This window comes from Mus caroli, chromosome 1 (assembly GCF_900094665.2).
Source record: "Mus caroli chromosome 1, CAROLI_EIJ_v1.1, whole genome shotgun sequence".
Taxonomy (NCBI): domain Eukaryota; kingdom Metazoa; phylum Chordata; class Mammalia; order Rodentia; family Muridae; genus Mus; species Mus caroli.
In genome coordinates, this window is record NC_034570.1 from 66668698 (window position 1) to 66693801 (window position 25104).

A 25104-nucleotide genomic window follows, 5' to 3' on the forward strand; every position below is an offset into this window, starting at 1 on the left:
TTTCTCTCTCTCTCTCTCTCTCTCTCTCTCTCTCTTTCTTTCTTTCTTTCTTTCTTTCTTTCTTTCTTTCTTTCTTTCTTTCTTTCTTTCTTTCTAAAAAAACAAAACAAAACTGCCAAAACAGGTGGCTAGATGGATTGGGCTGGCAGGTAGATGTTGGTGGAACATAAATTTTCCTATAAAGTAAATTTACTGCAGGAGAAAAGGAAGTCTTTTTTTAAAACAATAAAACCATTAACTAACTAGTTTTACACAAACCATATGCAAATCCCTCAAGGCAGAAAGAATTCATTTCTCGTTTTGCTTGCAACATCTGTGGCTGCAGCTGTGGGGTTGCTGGGGGTAGGGGAGGTATCTTTGAGTTAAGGTTGCTGTACAGGGTCGGCAGCTCACACATCCGTGGTCCCCAGAGCCATGAAGGCTCTACTTTTGTTACCCCCTTTGCTGGACTGTGTTCCAATCTTTCACTCCATCTCTAGAGCTGGAGATGAATTATCCCAGCATAATTTTAAACACCCCCATCCCAGGACTGACCTTAACTATCACATGGCATAGTGTGGGTGAGGTAGAGACGACCACAGTGACAAAGCCATTCTGAAATCTCTAAACCTTTAGGAAAGAGAATGGGTTTGATCTGTTGAACTGTGCTTCATGCCTGTGCCACACAAATTCACTACAGTCATGGATGTTGGCTAATTCAGTCCTGATGGACATCTCAGAAGAACACTGTCCTCTGGACTTGGGGTAGAGGTGGGGTGGTTCAGTGGATAAGGCCTTCTTATGAGGACTAAGAGTTAAGATCTCCAACATCAACTTAAAAGCCAGGTGAATGTGCTGACCCATCTATTGTAGAGGGCAGGGGGCCCTTGTGCTCACAGGTAAACACTGGAGAAAGCAGGAATGTTAATCACACAGGAAAGTCACCTCAATGGAAGAACTAAAATACCCGCTTTCCAATCAGAAAGCTGGGAGTGGGTGCTATTAATGACTCTTTGCTATCTGCAGCGCCAGGTCTCCCCAGGTTTATACCAGATTTTCCCTCTTTAGATTGTTACCTTTAGCTCCAAGTAGTTGCTAATTTGGGGGAGACAGGATTCAATGCAGGACCCATAACGTCTTGCTTCTCTAGTTAGCTGGAGAAAGGGGATAGAGGCTGTTTCCCAGTCACTGTGAGAGAGTGAATCCCCAGCCATAGTAGAAACCACTTGACTGGACTCTTGCTGGGAAGGGGATGGTGATTAGGGTAGAGAGAGGGCAATGTGAGTTTCTCAGTATGGCTGGGAAGTGAGAATCTTTTTTTTAAAGCACATCTTCTTTTGAGAGGGGTCTAAAAGATACTGAGGGAGCCAGGAAGTGTATGGTGCTGGAGGAGATGTGGACTAATTTTGCTGGGTTTAGAAATGGCCTTTGGCTTTCTTTCCTACTTTTAATGTTTTATGTACGAACCTTCTCATGAGCTAAAGTATCGTTTCAGTAGATAGCATGAAATGTACTGATATAAACACATAGCTTATATAGGCAGATGCCCGTGTAGGCAGTATACTGACAAAGAACTCATGCCATGAAGTATCCAAGGGGTGCCCTAGTGTGAGGTTGCATCATGCATGGGAAGGGTCTTAGGTTTGGTTTCATCTTCTGTGCCTACTGTCTTGAAACATCTGAACAAGGAGTCCTGGTTTGTTTGTTTGTTTGTTTTTACTTTTCATCAAGCCCACACAATCCACACCCTCTTCTTTCCATTCAGGATGCCATTCAAGTTCTTCCTCAGGAAAGCTTCCTTTGACTCTTTCCCTACTTTGTTGGGACTGTACCTCAGTTCCTGTGGGAGTCCGAGTGGGCAGGTTACCACCAAGGGCTTAGGGGCAATCGTTGCATCTGGCCTTGCTTGGCTCTTGTTTTTCCTCAAATGGAAGCTTAGTCCCGCTGGGCTACAAACTCACTGGCTTTTTACTGGAAAAAGTCGTATAGCTCTGTGCTCCGACGAGAGACTTTGCAATGATTTGCACACATGCTATAGCTTTCCTTCTAACCTGTGAGTTCCTTTATTTATCTTGATGTCCCAAGACAATACTCAAAATTCAGGATTCCTGTCAACGGGTGATTCGACAGGTGCTAGCTGGCCTTTTCCTCTTTGTCTGTCTCTGACCAGGTGGCTTTGGTCAATCCCAGGATTCTAGACTATTAGAAAGCAGTCTGTGAATCCATGTGGTCCAATCTATCTTTGAGTGACAGAGACTTAGAGAGTTTTAGTATTTCCCTCAAGAGTCGAGGGCTCAGCAGGAAGGGAGTAGAGGACCTTTGGTAGGGAGCCACTCACTCTCCCTTCCTCTCTGCAGGTGCAGCTTCCTCCTGTGAGTTGTGGAGGGGAGGCAGCCCTTGTCCATCCTGGAACAGCCAAATGGATTCTCCTTGAGACCAGCAGTCCATTAGCCCCACTTCTTCCGGCTTCCTCTGTGGAATGGCTCCCAGGGGCCTGTCTGAGAAGCTCTAGGAACTAGCTGCCTGTCAGCCACTTTATTAAACTTGTTTCCAGATGTCTCCACCTCAGATTGAAGAGACAGGAAGAGGGTGAGGGCTGGAGTTTGTCCCCTAAATGAAGTTGGTTAGATTGGTAATAAATAACATTTGGTGCTGATGGAACAGGTGGTCAGGGAAATGGGGAAGGGAGAGGGGGGGAACACAGACCACATCCTTCATGAGACCATGCATGAGCATGAGATGTGAAATGGATGGACAGAGTAGAACATCTGGGGCCAAGAGATAAGGGATGTATGGCAAGGTATAGATAAGGCAGAGATGGGGAAGACCAGACAGTTGTGACTTTACAGGAGAGCAGGTCAAGGAAGCAGAAAAGGGGAGACTCCTTTCTTGCCTCTTCCAAACACTCAGAGTCTCTGACAACCTGAAACAAGCTCTGGCATGTAGCAATCCCACCTCTGTTTTCGACATTATATCGTTTCCTTTCTTATTTCTCTTTTCTTCTCTGTATCAAACCTCTCTCCCCTTTCTTTTATAATGACATTGGATCTAGGCCCCTATTGGGTTTTGGATGCACTCTGTTATGGCCTTGGGCTGCCATGTAAAAAGTATTGCAGAGTCTCCAAAGAGGCTTTGAAGACTTGACTTCCAAAGGCCCTTGATTTTACTTTTGCTATATTGCCTGGGCCAAGCCAAGTCTCTAAGGTCAGCGTAGATTCTAAAGTGTGGGAGCTGGATCTACCCCTCAACTGTGGTCAGCTATTGTGGATGGTAAGGTCCTTTCCAGCCAAAGCTTTATTTTCAAAATCTGTTAGGATCTTTTAAATTGCATTGATTGGTTGATTAATTAGTTAACTAATTAATTAAGATACTCTAGGGATGGAACTCAGGGCCTTATGCATTCTGGGTAGCATTTATACCACCCAAGCACAGTGTTAGTTGATGTCTCTTTATGCTGTGAATCTGGAGACCTTTCCTGCTCTGTGAAGAGTTCAAGACTACCAGCCTCCACTGTGCTGGCTCCTGCCTGGGCTTCTGGCCACTTTGCCTCCCATGCCAATATGCCTTCCTTGATCTGTAACTCTAGGGACAGGATCCCAGACTCTGAAGACTGTCTGGCGCCCAGACACAGGGCAGATAAATGGAATCCTACTGAGGTACAAGCCAGAAGGAACCCATCCCTGGAAGTGTGTCTTGTTTAAGCTAGCTGCAACTATGAGAACATTACATGTATGCTGGGTCTTACTTGAAAAGCTTTGTATGTACCAACTCATTAGATAATTCTAGCAATTCTGTGATAAAAGTATTACAATTATATCCATTTTATAAAGAAGAAAACTGAGGCACAAAGAAGTTAAAGTTTAGCTCAGAAACTAAAAAACAGTTAAGTAACTCACCTAGGTTCATAGTGCTGTAAAAGAGGAATCTACTATTCTGTTCAAACCCAGTTGAAGTGTGTGGTGAGAACCAGGTGTCAGATCTGGGAGATGAGTGTATAGTAAGAACTTTACCTTACATTCATGAAGATCTGAGTCTGGATCCTCTGAACCCATAACTGGAATAGGAAGGACTCTGGGGCTTGCTGGCTAGAAAGTCTAGTTTCTAACTCTGTAACACTGCAAGCCTTGTGGTCTTTTGTCAGTGGAGGAAGGCTCAAAAGCCTGTGTCTACGACTCTTAAATTGACTAACTTTTCGTAGGAGACCAAATGCTTCCTTTGTAAGTGCATAGATTTCCATGTTAAGCTAGACTCTTTATTTCCATCAGTGCTCTGGAACTCACAGGGGGATGAAACACAATGTAGAATTTGGCTACATTCAAACTATGGGATTATAATCTTGGGTTATAATCTTCAGGCAAATGAATATGCTGAAGAGCCAGGAAGTGTGGAAGTCTTTAATATGGAAATCTGATCTCTGAATTTTCAGAGTCAGCAGGGACTGGAAGTCATACAAATGCCAGACTTTCCAAGGGAGAAAGTAAGGGTGGGGTGACTTCTGTGGGATTCTCTTGGTGACCTCTCTGCTCCTAACCCATTCTGTGAGCACTTTGTATTTATCCTTTTAAACTGATTTTCTCCAGCAAAGGGACAGAAATCCCCCAGAGAAGAATAGTAGAGACCATCCATCTAGATGGGATGGTTGAGGCTGCCTTGGCAGGGCAAACAGACATCATGAGCCTGGCATCATTATAGGATCCGTTTATGGCCCTCTGGCCATCTCCTCCTCCTCCTCCTGGGATGGCAGATGGCCTGTGTTTTTAATAATTAAGAAAAAAAAGTAGGAGGGAAATCAGGCTCAGTAGGAGAAATTTGGAACCATTCAGGCAGCACAATTGAGTTGTGAAGTTGTTTGGAAAGTGCAAATGGAGGCTTCCCATTGAGCATGCCCACAAACTCAGCCACTTCAGGGAAGCTTGAATCATCCTGTGTGATGGTTTTCATCAGCACACCTTCCCCAGGGGGTGATGAGTAAGGGGAAACTATTGGTAGACATTGGGGTTTTTGTATGCATAGGACTATAAATCCTGTAACATTAGTGAAAAAAAAAAAGTTACCTTGCAACCTAGGTTGTAAAATAGTCCTGGGAGATAAAGATCCCAAAGGGCTACGAACATCAGTTTAAGTAAGTAGTCTGGGGTGATTTAAAGAAATAAAGTGCTGTCCAATTAGCAGAAAAGACACAGGCTGTAAGAAGAGATGGGAGAAGCCTGAGACCCTGTTGGATTCTATTATGGAGCAGGGCAACACTCTGTTGACTTTATGTGGTGCTCGGTTAGAAGAGATCATGGATAAGGACATCTGCTGCTAGCCTGAGAATGGAGACTTGTAATTCCTTGGCCTGAAAGCGCTTAACCAAATGGCCTTCCTCTGGTTATCTTCTGAATCTCACATCTGGGAAGGTTCAGAGCAACCATTTCTTGACATACTTGTTGTCTGCTGAGGTCTGAAAAGACCTTGTTATCAGAGGAGGCTGAAATGGCCACGTAGAAATGCCATTAACACAGAAAGGTATCAGCATGATAGGATGGCACGTGAGGGCTCCAATAGGTGGGACTCAGGGCCCGTCCTTTCATCTTAAATAAACCCTAGATTATGCATCTGCTCCTGTTCCCACCAACACCCCATTTCTTTCCATGCTAGGTGGTAAGGCAAGTTTTCTAGAAGGTGGAAATAGCTCTGTGTGCAGAGCCTGCCCTTGAAACCCCCCTCCCCCAATCTGAGGGACACTACTTCTCAGACCCTCTACCTCTGGCAGGAAGGAATGTCAAGGGGCACTCAAGGGCTTTCGGAGGAAAGAAAGATAACCTGCTCAGCCCTCTTCTCCCATCTCTCCCGCCCGAAGCTCTCCAAGCTTCTTGCCTGGTCTCTGCTGGGTCCTATTGACCAGCTGCCACCAAGAAGAGTTGGCCAAGCAGATGGCTAGAGTCTGCGCTTGGAGGGGAGCCAGCAACCAGCCGCGCAGACATGTCACCCACTGCAACTTGGGACATTTTGTGCTGAGGCTTCTCCCTCCCTCTCTTCCCTAATTCTTCATCATTCAAAGAGCTCCTTGGCTCTTTCATCTCTTCCCCTTCTGCTTGGATTCCTTGCCTCCCTTTTTCTTTCTCTTTAACAGCCTCCTACTCCCTTTCTTTTATTCTCTCTGAGCCACTGTGCTTGGCAATGGAAGCAACCTTCTGGCTATCCTCAGAAAAGAGAGGGGTCCAAGTCAGGGGGAGGCCCAGCTACAGTGAGTTAACACAGGAGGAGCATAGGCACAGAGTGTCTTGGTATCACACTTCTGGATGGAGAGCCACAGGCCAAATGAAGGAACTCTTCCTGTTGATAGTGTAGACCCCAGTTTAACACCATCAGCCTTGGTGTGCTGAGAAAAAGGCTGTGAACTTTGGGAGCTGGGAGCTGGGAGCTGGGACCCAAAGCCAGCCAAAGCTTGGGTAGACCATCTGCTCTGAAATGCCTAGGTTGAAGATCCAGTTGGGGCCACTTTGTTGGTTAGGGATCTACCCTGTACACTTCAGTCCTCATGGTTACCATGGGGTGGGAATGCATCAATGCCCATTTTGTTCAGTCTCCCTTTCCTGCTGAGCACTCTTGTTGTCAGGGTCCTGGACGGAGGAATGGTGGATTCACTAGGTGGGTCATCTTTCCTATAGGGGCCTTAGTTCTCAAGAGGTCTGGCCAGCAGGCAGCACTGAGGTATACTTGATCTCTGTTACAGTGGGAAACATTTCAGGGTTTCTTATACAAGTGTTTACCATTTCTAATTCACATCAAAAGGCCCACTACATCTCTGAGGGGAAGAAGAGAGGGGTTTGTTCAGAGTCGCCCAAAGAGAAACAGCTTCATCTTCACTCCAATTCCTCTGACCCCTCCAGTTCCTCAAGACCCCCAAATCACTGCCCATTGCACGCTCTACTCTGATGGCTAGGGTATAGACCAGGACTCTCATGTTGTAACCACAGGCAGCCATTGTGCCCTTGAAAGTTCTTTGGATCAATTGCCTCCAAAGAACTGAATCATTCATTTTATACGACTCCACTAATGTGAATTTCAATAGTTACAGGTGGCCAATTCGACAGTTGTGAAACATTTGGGGAACCCAGGAGTGGGGTGATGCCTCAAGAGGCAGAAACACTTTCCAAAGCACCCTCACATTCATCTCTTCATTCAGCTGTCTTAATAGAGCGCTCAGCATCTGGCACAATGACACACGCCATAGATGGAGTCTCTCATTTACTCCAGCCCTCTGCTCAAAGCCACTGGGCTAATTGGTACTGGCAGGGGATTTGGCTGACAGCAGAGCTGTGCTTTCTTGAGCATTCCGGATTTTATCTGGAAATCTAAAACCTGGGCTATTTATGAATTGATTTTTGAAACAGGGTTACATGTTGCTTAGGGCAACCTCAGACTCACTGTGTAGCCAAGGTTGGCCCTGAACTCCTGACCTTTCTGCCCCCAAGCCCACATATGCTGGGATTACAGGTATGCATCACAATACCCATGTTAAAACCTGAATTTTGAGTCTTTGCTTCTGGTCAGCTCTGCAACCTGGTAAGTTACTCTTTGACTTCAGTTAATTGCTGATTAAAAGGAAGAAGTGGGAGCAATGTATCCCAGGTTCTCTTGGGTTCTAGAAGTTTCTGTCGTACTTCCTGAAGTCCACGGTGGCTCTGTGGGCATTGTAAGCTGTGTGTCTAGAAGAGAGGTGAGGGGATGGGAGATAAAATAAGAGGGAAAGGCAGGGAAGATGGTGTATTCAGATGGAGGAAGGACATTTGGGTGTATTCTTCTGAAATCTCTTCTAGAAACCCACTTAACAGCTCTAGGAAGAGCACAGAGCTGGCTGCAAACACAAAAGTAATCTAGAGGCTGGCGACCAGGATGACTGGTGTTTGTTCCAATTCTTTCTCCCTTTTGAACTGACTTCCATCATTGCTCTAGCTCCTCCCCTTCCACCAACCTGGCCCTTAGGGGCCCAAGAGAGCATTAGGCATTTTCTACTGTGTGACTTTAAATGAGTCCTAAGGCATAGCACACACACCCCACTCCTTCCTTCTCCAGGTACACCAAGCTGTCATCTGAAAATTTCCAAGAAGCACTTCTTGGCCCCAACACCTCCACTCTGATCTCTCCCTCTGGGCCCAAGGCTGAGTTGTTCTCTCAGAGTGCGGTCCCTTCTTGCTTTCTCTGCATGCTGATTCTGCCTACCACGCTAGAAGTCACATTATCATCTACATATACCTGGATTCTGTACTTCACCCACTTAGAATGAAAGTATTGAGTGTGCCAGGCAGAGTTTTGCTGAGGACCCTACACAAATAGGCAAGATCTTTCTTCAGAGGCTTGGGGGTTCAGGACTGTGAAGGGCAAGCTTCCATAGGCTTAACAGTAGACAATAGAAGCAGGCCACCATAAAATCCCAGGGGACCATGAGAATCAGCAGAGTTTAAGTATTGCCCTGTCTGCCTAGTTTCAGCTTAGTGGCTACTGTGCAAAAATGTGCCAAAGTGTGCTTGATGCTTTAGGGTGTGGGGCAGAGAAGCTGGCAACTGGATTTCAACTTGAAGTTTTCTCATCTTTAAAAATGGCACTCTGGGGCTGGTGAGATGGCTCAGTGGGTAAGAGCACCCGACTGCTCTTCCGAAGGTCCAGAGTTCAAATCCCAGCAACCACATGGTGGCTCACAACCATCCGTAACAAGATCTGGCACCCTCTTCTGGAGTGTCTGAAGTCAGCTACAGTGTACTTACATATAATAAATAAATAAATCTTTTAAAAAAAATGGCACTCTGGTCAAATCAGACTTCTCTCTGAGTGAAAACCATTTCTGTCTCTTATACAGTGGCACATTCATCAGAATGTGGTTGAAGAAAGGCAGACGAGAGATGGTTGGACTTTTGGATGTCATTAATCCATGTTCCTGCACAGGTTGATGTCGGCTTCCTGCCTTGGTGTAGAGGTAGGCTATGTCTGCATCAGTGAAATTAACCACATAACTCCCCTCTTGAACACAAAGACCTAGTGCACAAAGCCATGGCCACCCCTATAGTTCTGCCCTGGGGTTTACAATGGGGTGCATACCTTCTGCATCCTCTCTCTCCTTCCCTGGGGGGTCAGAAAAGGACGATGACAAGTCATTTCCTGTGTCGCCAAGCCTGGAGCTTCTGGATGAGGGTGACGTTGAGGAGGAAGTTGGACTCCTCCTGGAAGTCAATTCTGCATGAATGTGCAAACACTTAATTTGCATGAGGGATATTTCCTAAGGCCATGGTGCATTTACTTCCCTTGGGGATTGTAAGATACATGTGTTGTGCTGTGAGCTTGATAGGTGTATTAGTCATGGTTTCCTTGAGAAACACAACTAACGTGTGTGTGTGTGTGTGTGTGTGTGTTGGATGGGGAGAGCAGGAGGGAGGAAGAAGAAACACATAGCTCCTTTTCTCCTCCCTTTGTTAGCTCAAGCTTTAATGGTTTTCTTGTTATTTGCCTTGCATCCTTCAGCAGTCAGCTATGGTATGAGGAAAGGCTCAGCCTCCTTTGCTGCTATTTTTATCACCTTTTCTTTACTTTTCTTGTGAACTTGATCACAGCACTAACACTGCCTCTTAGTGCCATGCGACAGGAACACAGATCTTAGCACTATAAACTATACCAGAATCACACAGGGTGTGCCAGTTATCCTTCTTGTACCACAGACACTCATTTGGAACTAACAAGGGGGTTTTGGGGGAAGATTATATATGTCATAGTGCCCAGATATGTTCCCTGACAGGTCTTTTGGTAAAATGATATAGAACTGCCACTTCCGGTGTCTGCCTATCTATTACTCAGTACATGGTAATGGTTAGAGGGCAGGGGCTTGGCACAGACGGTGACAGGTAGCATAAATATCTGCTCCATTTTTGAGTGGACCACTGGACTCCTAATCACTCCCATGTGAACTTTTCAGACTCACTGCTTGCCTTTGGCCCCTCCAGTATCTCCTGCATCGTTTGCCTCCTTCCTATCTGCCTATTTTTTTTTTTTGAGTACCTCTGTTGATGGGGTCCTTTAGAGGTCACTAAATCCATTCTCCCACTTTCAGCAAATTCTGACTTTCATTTATTCTCGACTCCAACTTGGAAGCTGGGACTGGGGAAGACATCCAACACAAAGATTTTGAAAAATTCCAGAAATAAGAATTCTCTCTCCATTTAGGAAAGTCCCAAGGCTGCAGACATGAGGACACCAGTTTGTCTTTCATGATGCCATTTCCTGATCACTGGGGAAAGGGAGTGGGTGGAGTGAGAGGAGAAAGTGTCACTGCGCCCCCCACCCCCAATCCCCAGAGATATTTGGGTACATCCTCCTGCCATCTTGGCTGGATTATGTTGACCTGAAAACTACCTTATCTTCCAGATTTTATCAGAAATGTGGTCCGCTTTCTCTTGTTCCCATCTCCTCTCCTGGAACAGAGGTGAATTTCCTCCATCTGGACCTTCTGAAATATCAAACCCTATTGCATCATGGTGTATCAACTAACATCTTTTCCAAGTCAGAATCCAAGAAACCGTGGCTACTTCTTAAGTTCTCCAGAGATTCCTCTCTTCTGAGACACATTTGCAACTCTGTAGTGTCAACATGGCTGTTAAGATTCAGTCAAATGGAGAAGTCCCTCAGCCCACAGACCTTTGGGACTAGTTCCCATGCCATCTCCTGTGTGTATGCACATCAACTTCCTTGAGACTCTCTCAGGAGTTGCTGAGTAGTTTCCAGTTTCTCCCAAAAGTACTGGGCCAGTTGTCTCCAAAGTATCAACAGCTGGGGGAAATCCATGCTGGACCAGGTGAGATGGAGGTTGGTTGGTGGGGGATTAAATGTCTCTACGTGTGTGTTCCTTAGCCAGATGAGGAGGTCTGGCTAAGGTTGCCTACTTGGAGTATGGTTTTCAAGTTTAACTATTCAAGAATATTCTGGCTTTCGCCAGAAATAGCCAGGTTAGAATGATCTTATCTCTGGAAGATTCCAGCTTTCTTTGCTCCTTTCCTCCCCCTGTCTCTTTCCCTCTCTCCCTTTATTCTCTCTCTTTTCCATTTCTCTCTTTTTCTTCTCTCACTTAACTCCATCCTTCTATCTCTATACCCCTCTCTCCCTTCTCCCTACCCTACTTACTGCTTATCTCCCATATGCCAGATAAACGCTAAAGAACCAAATCAGAACTTTCAAACTTGCTCTCAAATCGTATTCTTTAGAACTTACACCAGATACAGAGAATACATCTATAAGCAAATAATCATAAGTTAATATAGACATTCCCTATCAATTGGTATGAAGAGTACAGCTTTTGAAATACTCCCAGTGTGCTCTGGGAGCCTAGAAGGTGGCACGGACCCAGATGCACAGTGGGTAGCTTTGCACAAAGGAACAGTTCAATTCAAATCTCAAACCCTAGTTTTGGGATAGCCAATGCTAAGAATTTTCTTGCCCCTTTCTCAGAAGAAGAAAACAGAAGTGTGAACAATGGCAATGTGTATGAGAATGCACATTCTTGCACGATGCTGTGCTCTGAGATTTACCAATGTTCCTCCTTCCTACTCCAACAGGATAATTTTAGATGGGTGGTCTTGAACTTAAATGTCCACAACATTCACATAAGAGACTCCTTGAAATTCCCATCACTGGGCTCTCCTCCAGAATTTCTGAATCAGTAAAATTAGATGAAGACAAAAAAAATTTTGCAGTTATGAATGTTTCTGTATGTTGGTACTGCTGTCCCAGAAACTACATTTTGAGAAACCCTGGATTAGACATGATTTCAAATCTTTCATCCCTAAAGTGCTATTAGTCATTCTTCAATGAGTTTATAATCTGATTCATGTTTCTCCCGTGGGAGTAAAGAAGTTAGATGACTCCACTCTTTGAGTTTCTAATTGGTTGTTTGGTACCTTGTGCATACACATAACTCCTAGACAGCGAAGACTACTCCTATAGTTGTCCCACCTATACTTCCCTGAGAACTACTGCACTTTGCAAAGAACTCTGATCATCATAGGTATGTCCTGTGGTTAGGGACCAGGTAAGTCTAGTGAACTGAGATAATGATATGTTCCCCCCCTCCTGGTAGAAAATACAGAGAGAAGCTTCCATATGGATATCTATACATACATGCATCTACACACACACACACACACGGGAGGGAGATGGGGAGCCTGGCTTGAGTATTTGAAACCCCACAAGGCCACACCTATCCCAATAAGGCCACACCTCCTAATAGAGCTACTCACCATAAGCCTACAGGGATAGTTTCCATTAACCACCACAATATCCTTATCTTAGTTTTTCCTCTTCTTTACTCTGGGCCATATCCTCAAAATAAACTACTGGAATGTAAACTGTTTCCCAAGGCTTACAAAGAACAGTCTTCTTTCTATAAAACGTCGTTTTAAGAAAAGTTGGAGCTGGAGAGATGACTCTGGTTGAGAGCACTTGCTGCTCTTACAGAGGACTCAGTCTCAGTTCGCAGCACCTATATAGTAGTTGTCCATGTGTAACTCCAGTTCCAGGGTATTGGACACTCTTCTGACTTCTGGCACATGAGAGCTAAGCAGTAAATAAAGAGGGTAGGGAGGAGGGAGAGGGGGCCATAGAGAGAGAAGGAGGGAGGTAAGCAAGAGAAGAAAAAGGGAGAGAAATGGGGAAAGGAGAGAGTAAAAGGAGAGAGGGAAAGAAACAGAAGGAGGAAGGGAGCAGGGGAAGCTGGAATCTTATCCAAAGATAAGATTATTCTAACCTGGCTATTTCTGGTGAAAGCTGGAATAGTTGGATTTGAAAAAGGTACTCCAAGCGGGCAACCTTAGCCAGACATCCTCATCTGGCTAAGGAACACACATGTAGAGACATTTAAGCCTCCACCAACCAACCTCCATCTTACTTGGTCCAGCATGGATTTCCTCCACCTGTTCATACTTTGGAGACAACGGACCACTTCCTCTCTAGGACTAACAGCAATTAATGCACCTGACAATACTAAGGGTCGGCAAGTATGTGGAGCTTGAGGAGTTCTCACATAGATGGTGGAGTAGAAAGGAAGAAGGCTCATCTCACCACTGGAATTCTTTCACATTGTTTCTCACAGTTGAGCATGGGCAAAATTTATACCCTAGCTTCTATGCATACAGAGTCAAGAATATATGATGCAGAGAGAGTGGGAACACACATGAAGTCTACCAACATGTTGGTTTTCGTAACAACGTGAGCCAAAGAAACAACCCAAATCCATGCCCAAAAGAATGAATAAATACATGGCAGGATGGTCATACAACATTGCTCTGTCCATCACGGAAGAGTACGTATCCATACACATTTCAGTGTGGCTCAACCTCAAATGTGTGATGTTGGGCAAACGCAGCAGATCATAGACTAAATACACCAGGACTCCATTTATGTAAACTTCAAAAGAAGCAAAATGAAACAATGGATTGTTTGAAGACACATGCATGTGTGGCAAAATTACAAAGGAAAGCAAAAAAAGCAAAACCAAAAAAAAAAAAAAAAGATGAAAATGAAATTGGTCATAGCGGTTTCTTTGAAACAGGGGAGAACCCAATGAGGCAGGAACTTGCAAACATTCAAAATGATTGGCGAGATTTTGTTTAAGTCAAGTGGGAGCCACAGGTGTTTTTAATATAATTACTTGAGCTGTGCAGGTCCACACTCTTTGCATGTCAGCTGCATTTTATAATTTAAGGGAAATGGATTGGAGTGTGTGCTTGCTAGCAGGGCTTTGGGGGCTGTTGGGGTTTACTTATTCAAGTTCTATCATTTGGGCTGATTAAGCTGCAAGTGGTAGTTCTCATGGGAAGACCCTTAAATACTAGAATCTATAGACCTCTTCCATGGATCCTTAAGGTTTTCCAGAGAATTCTCCAGCCTCTTGTCTGCCAGGGAAATAACTGGCTCTCCATAGCACAGAGCCCAGGGAGTGGGTGGCCAGGGGACTCATGAGGGAGGGGCCAGAGGAAGTTCCTGAAGAATTCCACATAGTCCCTGTGGGCTGGGCGCTTCTGCTTTGGATTTCTTGGAGGAGGGGGCAGGCAGACTCCTTCCTGTGAGGCTTCTAGGGACTTGTAAGCAATCACTGTGTTCAGGTGACAACTTAACCTTCCCTTTTATAGGACTGTGTGTTCACACCTCAGAGCCAAGTGAATGGCCTAGTGGTCAAGTGGATTTATCCCCCAGCCTCCTCCTTCCATTCCTGTGTCATGACCATGGGTCTGAGCTAGCTTCTCTCTCTCTCTCTCAAACTGAGATAGATGCTTCTCTATCTCATAGATTTCTCTTGATATGATTTCTCATATGAGCATCCTCTTGATGCTGTTCCATCTTCTGCAGTTGCTTCATCTACTCTTTGTCTTTTTTTTCCCATTAGTGGAGGGAAGGCAGAGATAATTTACAAAATCTATTCAAATCTTTCGTTTCTCATGACCCTTCAGAAACAGGATGCATTGAAAGAGAAAAATTACAACAAATAGATGCTTTGCAATCTTAATTGGTTTATGATCCTGGACTCAGATAGTAACCCAGACCAAAAGTAGTTCAGAATGCCTCCTACCACAACATGCTGGGCTATATTTAAAGCCAGAGAAGAGTGGCATACAGAAAACAGAAGTGAAGTGCAGAGACAGCCTGGTTGTTTACAGCTAGCATCTCTCTTATTTAAACATGGCTTGAATGATTGGCTACTTGGAGTTGGTGGAGACAGAGGAGAGTAGAGTACAGTCTATTTACATATCAAGTTCGATTACAATTACCATGTACAGATAAACCTTAAGCCAAGTTTGATATACATGTGGTAAGGCTGGGCCTCAGTGTTACAGTTAACATAACTGAGAGTATTAAAGGTTGGCGCCAGTTGCCCAGGGCCAAGGTTTTATGGCAGGTGAGATTGACTCCAAGGCTTTTAGTTTCTTCTCCCAGGAAGAAGGCTTAGGGCCTTTTCATCTTCTGATCTTAGCTGCATCCTTTGTCTAACCTCAAGCCCTCTTGTTATAAAGTCCTTAGATTTGTTCTCCATTGAGTATAAAGTACAACCCATAGTATGTGACCGAGGACCACATGACTCAATCACAAGCCTGTGTCATTGGACACAAGAGAGCTGTCTCTGTGAACGGCTTCAAGGACAGCCAGTGTTTGTTGCATTTGGGAACAGCAGGAGTTCCTGGTGGCTCTTAGTTCCTGGTGGCTCATGCTGGGAAGCACTTGGAAGGAGATTTTATTTGGTAGCAGTGGGGAAAGGGAAGAGGAGAGAGAGGTAGGGATGCTATTTCCTTTTCTTTTTCACATTGGAAGACACAAGTTTCCTATGCGTCCCTTGAGCCAGAGCAGTTTTAGACTAAAAGGAAGATCTCCAGGGAACAAAGGCTGGGGAGGGGTGTTTTTTTTTTTTTAAAAAACATTCACTGTTGTAGTCCATCAATGTCTCTTCTCCCTTCTGCTCCTCTTCCAGAACACTCTCCCTTTTTTGTCCTCTCTGACCCTGGCAGCATTACCTTCTCCAGCTGCTATCTGAAAAGACACCCTGAGCCTTATTACAGGCACTGCTTGCCAGGTCATAAGAAGGCCAGGCCCCTGAGGAACTGGTTTGATGTGTCCAAGGGGTCAGATACTGTTAATGGTAGATGGGTATTATACTGGGATGGGAGTCCAGGGGGTTTGCTCCTCTGTTGCCAGTTCAGAAGCCCATGGATGGTCCTAGCAGCATTTAGACTGGTGCTTTGCAGGCCTGGCTCTTACAATCAATTGTTCAAGCACGTGGACGATGTGGTTACTCTTGGGATCTTAGAGTCCAAGTTACTGGAATTTTGGTTTGGAGAGAGAGCAAGAAAAGAACAGTTATCATGGGAAACTACAAGTAAGAACTGTTTTTTTTTTCTCTCTAAAATGAAAAATATATCAGTAGCAAGTCTTAGGGAGGTCCTATGGCCACAGAACTGATTGATGTAGCCTCATCTCTAGCTCTCTTGGAGTCAGAAGTATCCCATAATCCTTCCTCTGCCGTCATGTTGTAGGTCTTTCATCTTGCAGACCTATGACTCTATGAAAGAACTGCAAACTAAATTGTGCGACAGGAAACATAGATAAAGATGTCATATTCCTTTTGGATAAGAACCTTGTCATCTGTAGTGATTTGAATAAAAATGTCCCCTCCCCAGACCCACAGGGAGTGTCACTATTAGGAGGTGTGGCCTTGTTGGAAGAAGTGAGTCATTAGGCTACGGGGGTTTGAGGGTTCCGAAGCTCAAGCCAAGCCCAGTGACTTGCAGTCTCTTTCTGCTGCCTGCAGATCCAGGTATATTACTCTCAGATTTTAATAAGGAACTTACAATGAAAAGAATACAACATGCTGGCATTATTATTAAGTTTAATATATTTCCAGAGTAATTAGAGGTATTAGGAGTTGTTCTATGAACTTGATATATATTTTTAATTTTTTCCAGCAGTTGTGTGGGAAGGGACCATTGTTTTCTCTTAGAATCTGAATCCCAGAGGAGTCTAAATTCATATAACTAATAATCTGTATGTATATGCATAATATTTATATATAGACATAATATATAAGTACACTGCAGTGATGGCAATAACAGGTTCAGAAAATACTGATGGAACTCCTATATATAAAGTATTTGACTGTTTAGTGGGTCACCGTATTTAGTCAATTATGGCCTCTGACCTCAAGGAGCATGAGGTTTGAGGGTCAGATGCATACAACATAACTTCCTTCAATATAAGGCTAGCATTGTGAAACCAAGAACAGTAGTGAATGGTAGAGATGAATGGACAGACAGCATGGGAATCTGGGAAGGACGTGTATGAGTTCTCATCCAGCACAGAAGGGGCAGCAACAGTTGTGTCTTTGAATTTGTACATGGTATTTCTTCAGCTAGAACTGAGGTCATGAGTTGTCTCAGGCGACTGGCATGCTGTAGGACCTGACGTTAGATGCTTGTTGAATAAACAGAACACAGATTAATGAATGTTAGTGGACTATTTAGATGGGCACAAGCCATGCAAAATGGCACCTTCTTGTACTAGCTTGCATATCCTAATTGCCCAGAGGCAAATTTTGACAGTTGCTGGTTCAAAAGGCAGCTTGACTCCTCAATCCAGACAACCAAACTAACATATTACTGAGACGGTGAGTTTGGAGAACTGTTCTAGCTTCCTGTGAGTTTTCATGGCTCCATCCCTCAGCCCAAGGATACTAAATGGTTATGAAACACTCTTGGCTATAGCTGGCACTAAGCATGGCTTTAGTCTGGGTTACTGGATCAAACGTCAGAATGATTCTAGAAAAGGGCTCCTAGGAAGCTAAGGTGAGATAAGAAAGGCTGATGGAAAATGCTACCTAGATGACAGACCCGTGATGGCAAAGTGGAGGGATCCACTCTGTCATAGTTGTGACCAGGGTTACCCTGATGTACCTAAGAAACCCAGGCCAAGCCTGGATGATAATAATAATAATAATGATATTACTAATAATAATAGTTGTTGTTCTTGTTCTCCTTCTCCTCCTCCTCCTCTTCCTTTCTTCTTCTTGGTGTATATATGCACTCATATATGCCTGCACATGTATGTGCACATATGTGGAGGCCAAAGATTAATGTCAGATATCTTTTTCCATTGTCTTCCACCTTTGTTTGTTTTACAGAGTCTCTCATGGATTCAGCTAGATGGTTGGCCAGTGAGCTCTAAGGATCTACTAGTTTGCAAATATGTCTCATTGTATCCAGCTTCCCCCACTTTTAGCATGAGCATTGGGGGTGTCCTTAGGTCCTTTGGCTTGCATCCCAGACACTTTACTGAGTAAGTCATCCTCCCAGCCTGCAGGCATGAAGTTCTAAAATTGTTTGGAACTGGAAGGGTAGGGGAAAGGGAGATTGAAGAAGGGATATAACCTTTAGGAATCTACAGCGCTGAATGTCAAAGAAGAGATTCAGATATTTTGGACTAAAGGTAAAGGGAGAAGGAAATAGGAGACCTCAGAGTTCTTTGGCATTCTGGTTTGGTTTGGTTTGGATATTTTGAGACAGGGTTTCTCTGTGGAGCCTTGGCTGTCCTGAAAGATGTCAAAATTCTTGATAGTAAATGTTTCCAGTTGTCAGAGTTCGGCCTCCTGCATGCCAGGCACTACAGTGACATTCAATACTGCTGTCATTACCCATCCATGGACACGGATGCAGTGTTGTAGTGATTAGCACTAGCTTGTAGGTAGAAATAGTGATGCTCCCAGAACTCTTGCTACTGTCACTGAGCTGGCCTTGGAAAGTGAGGATGAATTTCACCTAACTGGCTGCTTTATGTCTATGCCTGTTCACCTTTATGAGTTTAACTTCACTGGGTATTTCTAGTAGAGCTTAGTAGTTCTATTGATGTAAAAGTGGGAGCATCCCTGCCATACACTCCAACTTTTCCCTAGTTTTGGAGTCAGGACTAAGAAGTAGCCATTGTCTCCTTACATGGACAGCCAAATCCTCAAAGCTCTCCCCCTCCCCCAAGTTAGAACTCAGTTCCAGGCCAAGGGGATTTTGTTTTATTTATCTTTTAAATTCCCCTCTGACAAAGCTCCTACACCTGGGCTTTTAAAAGCTCCAAGAGGGAAATAATGGGTGGAATTTGCAAGGGGGGCGGTGTAGGGGAGGCTGCAAGAGTTGCTTGTGTCAGCAGCTGCTGCCAGCTTTGACAATGTCCCTTCTTGGCAGAAGGGAATCTTAGGCACTCACCCTGATCCGTGGCAGTGAGGCAATGGAGCAGCCAGCAGGATTCAGTGGCCTGAAGGCAGGAGGTGGCTCACTGAAGTTCAAGGAACTGAGGCTGTTATCATTGTTCTTATTGCAATAAATAAAATGAGGAAAAAAAATTCATATTTTACTGGGTTGTGTGCATAGTGCATTAATAACATTCATACACATTTGTTGTGGTTTTAGGATCTGGGACCAAACAGAGGGTCTTGTACATGCTAGGTAAGTTCTCAGCCACTGAGCGACACCCCCCCCCCCAGCTCCAATTCATATTCATATGCAGGAAGAAACACAAGCATCTGTCTAAGAGTAGAGTGCCCAGGTAAGTGCAGAGTGAACTATAATGTGAGCTACTGTGACTAGTACTGTTGACAAGAGGTTTTTATTTTCAATGCTGGGAGCAGGTTAAACTCAGGGCTTTGTGCATGCTAAGCAAGTGCTGTCCCATTGAGCTTACCCAAGCCTTTAGAAGACCAGGGAGTAGGAAGAGGGGACAGGATGTATCTAGTGGAAGGTCTATAAGGTCACAAGCCAGATTTAGTTAAAATGCTATCAAGTTTGCCCCATCCCATATAGTTCGAGTTTAAAGTTAGATAAACAACAAATGTATCTATTTATCAGCCATCTGCCTACCTACCTACTTACCATGCCTCATACATTATTTCTGTTATTTACCAAAGTACAACGCATGAAATCCTTCATCTGGCAACTCCATGGGGGGTGGAGGAGAGGAGGAGAAAGTGAAATCTGTGTTTATACCTAGAAAAGACAGGTCTGTACATTCCTAGTATTCTATGCTACCTGTCTTGTTTTGCATTTCCAGACAGCAGAAGGCCAGATAGGGTGGCCTCTTGCTCTCTCTCTCCAGCCTCTGTCTGTCTCCAATAGCTGAGACCAGACATCCATTTCCCTGCATTGCTCCAGCCCCATGAAACTGGAGACTGTGTTTGCTGATTCTGAAGCTACCCTGTCTCCTGCCCCCTCCTTTCACCAAACACACAGGCTCACAGACACAAAGGCAGGGGGTTGAGGGTTAATGGCAGAGGAGCAGGGAAAGGATTAGAGTTTTATCAAAATAGCATCTGCAAAGATCCGTGTAGGATAGACATCATTTGGAGCATGTCTATGGCTGGGGGCCAGGCCTGGGGCGGGGGTGGGAACCACCAGCTGTCCAGGGAGGAGTGGTCCCTTGGGAGGGGGGCTTTGCCAGGTGCGTGTGGCTGGGAGTGGGTAGCTTTTCCTTCTTCACTTCTCATGCCTCCTGCTTTACACTTTTGAAACATAGCCTTTTTGGTCAAACAGTTGCTTTTCAATCACTCAGAAACAAGAGCTTACCTAACCATGTTATTAACACTGCTGGGACTTGTACGCACCTGTATCTGAGAGAGACTGTGGCCCCTCCTGGGGGTGGGGAAGCTTTCAGGTCCAGGTCCAGAACTCTGAGGCTTTGACAAACTTCATCTCTTGGGAGCCTTCTCTGCCCGTGCTGGAGGCCTGCTTGAGACCAATCAGACTTAACAATAGGGCAAGATGATATTTTATTTCGCAAGGTCACAGTTGTTCTTCACCTTTGATGCTGAGAGTAACATTCTCCATTGTTTGCTTGCATCTAGCAATTTGCATTTTCTGTGTTTCTCTTGTTGGTTTCTGAGCTCACTGATATTGTATGCTGTCATTCTGGATCTCTGGAACAAAGAGGCCAGGGATGCTCAACTACAAAGAGACCATTTTGATGTGAAGGAGTTTTTACTCATGGCATCAAGAGAAGGAATAAGAAATCTGCAAAAACAAATATTGATAAATGTGTTTCCACAGACATTGAACGTTATAGATCTTAAAAATACCATACTGAAGACACATGAAATATTTACTACCCATATCATTCATATAAAGAGCCTTTGCAATTCACAATGAAGAAGGGAGACATAACTAACAAAGACATTCAAATGACGAATAAATATACATAGAAAAAGGTCTGATAGGTAACCAATGAAATATAGGTTGAATTTACAGGAATATTTTTAAAAAACTGTATATGTGTGTGTGTGCATACAGGTATGTAGACACATGTATAAGTATGTATACATATGTGTAGAGGCCAGAGGGTGACTTCAGTGTTGTTCATCATGAGCATATGCCTTATTTTTTTTTTTTTGAGACAGATTCTCTCACAGGCCTAGAGTTCCATTATTAAATTGGGCTAGCTGGTCAGTGAGCCTCAGGAATTTTTTTTCACTTCCTAAGTACTATGATTACAGATATGTGTTATCATGTACAACTATATGTCTGTCTATCTATCTATCTATCTATCTATCTATCTATCTATCTATCATCTATCTATCTATCTATTATCTATCTATCTATCTATCTATCTATCTATCTATCTATCATCATCTATTTTGATGTGTTCTCTGGAGACTGAACTCAGATCTTCATGCTTATATGGCTTTACCAACCAAGTCATCTCCCTATCCCAGGCATTAGTTTTAGATCTAAAATACAATAAAAATATCTGCTAAAATGCCAATGGCAAGTGTTGGGAAGAATGTGGAAGGAGTAGGCCTTCTCAGGACCTGCAGGTTGTAGCACTTGGGTGGACAGGGTCTTGGGAGGGTGATGAAAGAAGTAAAGAAACAAAGATGAACACCCCTTCCACCCCTTTGAACGGTTCTGCTAGTCCTAGAAGACTTTTGTAGAAAGTAATATTCTATGCCATGATATGGCCTGGAGGGATTTTTTTTTCGGGGGGAGGGGAGAGACACTACTTATGATAAGAAAAACCTTGTTATTTATGTTTATCAATTCAACTTTGCTTTTTTGAGAACCATAGTGCATGGATCACTGGAGTATTATATAGATAGAGGAGAGTGGCCTGTAGACATTTCAATGAAGTATGAATTTGGGTTCTAAATCTCCCATGCTAGTAAATGCCTTTGCCTTAAATAATTGGTCTCTATGTAATTTTGAACCTGAATAGAAATTCATAGTTAAACACATGAAACCAGTATAAAATCACCCTTGGATTACTAGATGCCTCCTGCTTATGCCCCAAGATTTCCCTAATCTGCTTTCAGTCCTGGGTAGCTTTCGAACAGTGACATCAGTGTGTTTCTGTCATCTGCTTCCAATTGGGTCCAGTCAGCCTCAGCAGAGCATCCAAGATGTAGAACAAAAGAGAAGAGAACTGTGTCTTCTGGTTCCTCGGTCGCGAGACAACTACACGCTAGGGTCCTTCACCCTCAAAGTGAATTTCAGGTCTCTTTCCCCTCCACTTCCATGGCCTAGAGGAAGCAGCACCCCCTTCTTATACTTTTATTGTGTTTCTTTTGTCTAAAGCAGTGGTTCTCAACATGTGACCTGCACTGAGGGTCTATATCAACTGTCCTGCATATCAGATACTTTCATTATGATTTATAGCAGTAGCAAAATTACAGTTATGAAGTAGCAATGAAATAAATTTATGATTGGGGTCACCACAGCATGAGGAACTATATTAAAGGGCCACAGTATTAGGAAGGTTGAACATTGGTTGTTCTTTCAGAGGTAAAAGATTGTTGCAAAATAATTATTTTAATTCATTTATAAAGAAAATAGGTTTTATCCTGTTGGGAGCTTATAATATAGTTCCAATCAAGACTAGCTTCAGTTGTAAAGTTCTTCCTCCAAAACCTAAAGTAGAATATGCATATCCTTTGAGTTGAAATCACAAAATGGATTGCTTACTCTGGCATGGTGTTCTTTGCTCATAACTGATGCTGGAGAACTGCTTCAGGTTATAGTCCAGGCTGATATATAGTGAATTCTAGGCCAGCTGGGACTATCCAGGAAGAGCTTACTTTAAAAAACAAAAAATTATTAATATTAAAAAATTAATCATTGCCTGTCAAACTGCTTTCTAAATATTTATGGTTAGGTCCAAGGACTAATGCTATTGATTTTGGTTGGAGACGTTTCTTTCTGTTTTGTGGGTAGCAGTTACTCAGGGAACTGGGAAAAGTACTGAGAATGACTGAGGGCTGAATGAATCCTGATCAACGAAACATCTATATCTCCCAGTCTAATGTTTAGTGAACGTGACAGAAGAATGTGAGCCAGGAAAGGTTAGAAGCTACACATGGCGATTGTACTCATGATGTGATTCTCTGTTTTTTTACCTGTACAGCTTAGACCCGTCAATATTCCTTCAAGGATGGAGAGGATCTCATGAGGCCCCACCCCTCCGTAAGGATTGATAGACAGTTAAACAAGCTTGCTGAGGGGGAAGGAACAGAGAGATTTTCCTCAGTGATATGATATAACTGCTGTCCCATGTCCTGTAAATATCATCTTACCCATGTTCCTGTAAACAATTCTAATTAAAATCACTGACTGAGTAACAAAACAACAAAAACTAACCATGAAAGTAAAAGGAGAGAATAATGAAGAATAGACATGATTCAAATATATTATATATGCATGAAAATGCAATAATGAAGCCTACTACTATGTATAATTAATGCTAATAAATACTAATAAAAAGATGCACATTCATAACAATAATTATTTTTGATATATAATCATGTGCATTTATTTATCACCATGTCACTAGTTTTGTGAAGAGCACTTTAATTTAAAATTTTTTCTTTAATTTTCTTCAAGGTTGTGTTTTATGTTTAATATATTTAATGCTGACATCATCAACTGATTCATTTATGTGCATCATGCTTTTATTAGTTATGAAAATTCTCTCTTGGAGTGCCTGTGGAAATTATGTTATGGAAGATATTTCAAATTGTACTTGTCTTATAGTATATAAAATTTCAACCCCCAATTTTATGTTGGTTATTGTTTTTAAATTCCAATTAAATGCTCTGTTCTCAAGAAGTGTTTTCCAAAAATTTGTTTATTTAATTGAAACTGAATAATATCACTTTTCTTCCTACCTTTTCTCCCTCAAGTATCCTCCCTCATATACATCTTGGATCCCTCTCACTCTCACGTTGATATCCTTTTTTAAAATTATTGTTACATACCTTTTCTATATGTGTGCATGTATGTGTTATTACACACACACACACACACACACACACACAATTGCTGAGTCTTTTTGCTTATTTGTGTGTTTGTGGTTTCAGGGCTGACCACTCATCATTGGACATCAGATAAGGGGCTCATCTCTGGGAAAGGCTAATCCTTCTTCCAGAAGTCACTAGTTCCCTTTAATCCTTGACTATGCAAGCAAACAAACAATATCCTACAGGTATAGGAAGGCCTTTCTGAACAGAACTCCATTTGCCAAGGAATTAAGGCCAATGATTGACAACTGGGACCCCAGTAAACTAAAAAGCTTCTGCAAGGCTAAGGAGACAATCAAGTGGGCATAGAAACCCACAGAATATGAAAAAAAACTTGCTAACTAAGGAATTAAAAAAAAACAGAGTCAAGGAAACAACCCAATTTAAAAAATGAGCTAGATATTTAAATCAAGAGTACTCGATAGAAAAATTAAAAATGGCTATAAATACTTCAATAAGTGTTCATCATCTCTAGCAATTAGGGAAGTTAAAAATTAAAACAACATTGAGATGTCATCTTACTCTGATCAGAATGTCTAAGCTCAACACAATAACTGAAATGTAATAATGGCTACATTGTGGTGAAAGAGGAACCCTTCTTCACTGATGGTGGGAAGCCAAATTGGTGCAAGCCCTCTGAAAAACAGTATGGAGGATCCTTAATGAACTAAAAATCACTCTACCATCTGACTCAGCCATGCCTCTCCTTGGCATATGCTCAAAGGACATTCTACTCTACAGCCATATTTATTGCTTCCTTATTCATAATAACCAGGGAATGGAAAGAACCTAAATGCCTTCAACTGACAGATGGATAATGAAAATGGGGTACATATAGACAGTGGAATATGACTCAGTTGTAAATACAAATTAAATCATGAAATCTGTAGGTTAATGGATGGAATGTTATCTTGAATGAAATAACCCATAAAGTCAAACACCATATATACTCTCTCATCTGTGGTTCTTAGTTCCAAATCATCAGATATATGAATACACAACATGGATTAGCCACAGAAACCTGGAAAACATAAAAGAAAAATAGGTTGGGTTGAGGCAGGATACAGATGGGCTAATGAGAAATGGAGAGGCTCCAACTGGGTAGGAGAGACTAAGGTCAGTACAGTAGAAGACAGGAGCAGGCAGGAGGTGAGACAGTTAACATCAAGGTTGTCTGATAAAGTCTCAGGATAGTACAAGTTACTCCTGCAGCAATGTAAATGATCAGTTTAGCCCTTGACTGTCTCTCAGGGATTAAGTGAAGGTGAGTCCCTACTGCTGAAGACACTGGACAC

At 43.1% G+C, this 25104-nt stretch overlaps 1 long non-coding RNA gene across 2 annotated transcripts in view; it reads left to right on the forward strand.

Annotated features, from left to right (window-relative positions):
- Positions 1-23552, forward strand: part of LOC115029893 — a 105252-nt gene extending 81700 nt beyond the window's left edge. The window contains exons 2-3 of one of the 2 annotated variants that reach the window (XR_003835471.1): positions 8822-8938; positions 22918-23552. This is a non-coding gene — a long non-coding RNA (uncharacterized LOC115029893). Of the gene's footprint in view, positions 1-8821; positions 8939-10377; positions 10784-22917 lie in introns of those variants that run through there. The other variant, XR_003835470.1, reaches the window with a different exon arrangement.
- Positions 23553-25104: the final 1552 nt, after the last annotated feature.